We start from the raw sequence: 923 nt of genomic DNA, 5'->3' as shown, positions 1-923 counted from the left end.
GTCCAACACAACTGTTTAACAACCTGAATCAAGTTTTCCATTGTTTAGCGCATAGTCTTCTATGTTTAGGCATCGCAAATTAACATCTCATTTTTTTCAAGTTGGAAGGGTTTCCACCTCTCTGACCCTTTCTGCACATCTACTCAAAACTTTCTGACTTTTCCTCAAATTTGTTGGCCCCGCTGTTCGATCCCTCCATCAATAACAAGCTCTTCTTTCAGTCTATCCTATCCATATCCCTCATTATTTTGAACATCTCAGTCATGTCTTCTCCAATCTCCTCTGCTCGGTGACAAACAACCCCAGTCTGTCCAATCTCTCCTCATAACTGAAACTCTTCAGCCCAGACAATATCACATTGAATCTCTCCTGCAACGTTCCCAGTGCGATCACATCATTGCTACACTGTGAATTGCAGAACTGCACACAGTAATCTAGCTAGAGCCGAATTAACTTTCATTTTTCATTCTGTTACAGTATGAGGACGTCGCTGATTCGGCAGTATTGATTGCGATCCCTAATTGCACAGCCAGCAGTTGAGACTCACGGTGAGTCTGGAGTTACATCGAGGCCCGACCAGGTAGAATAGCAGGTTCCTCCCTCAAATGACGTCAGTGAACCCGATGGATCTGTTTTTTCAACAATTGACCATGTATTTATAGGTGTTATTAGATTCGTAATTCCAGATATTTATTGAATCTCAATTCTAACACCTGGCATGGTTGGAGTCAAACCCGGGGCCCTGGTTCATTTGCTTGGTATCTGAGTTAACAGTCCAGTGGTAATAGTGTTCAGCCATTTCAAAAAACCCGTGAAACTAATCTTTCTCAATGAAGTCGCTTTTCCTGTGTCATTTTCCTGAGCTTGACCCCCAATAATCGCAAATCCATATCAGTGAAAGCGGTTATCTGAGGACTGGCCTC

Source organism: Hemiscyllium ocellatum, unplaced genomic scaffold (genome assembly GCF_020745735.1).
Source record: "Hemiscyllium ocellatum isolate sHemOce1 unplaced genomic scaffold, sHemOce1.pat.X.cur. scaffold_294_pat_ctg1, whole genome shotgun sequence".
In the NCBI taxonomy this organism is placed as follows: domain Eukaryota; kingdom Metazoa; phylum Chordata; class Chondrichthyes; order Orectolobiformes; family Hemiscylliidae; genus Hemiscyllium; species Hemiscyllium ocellatum.
The sequence above is the reverse complement of the archived record's forward strand: the minus strand, read 5'-3'. Positions refer to the sequence as shown.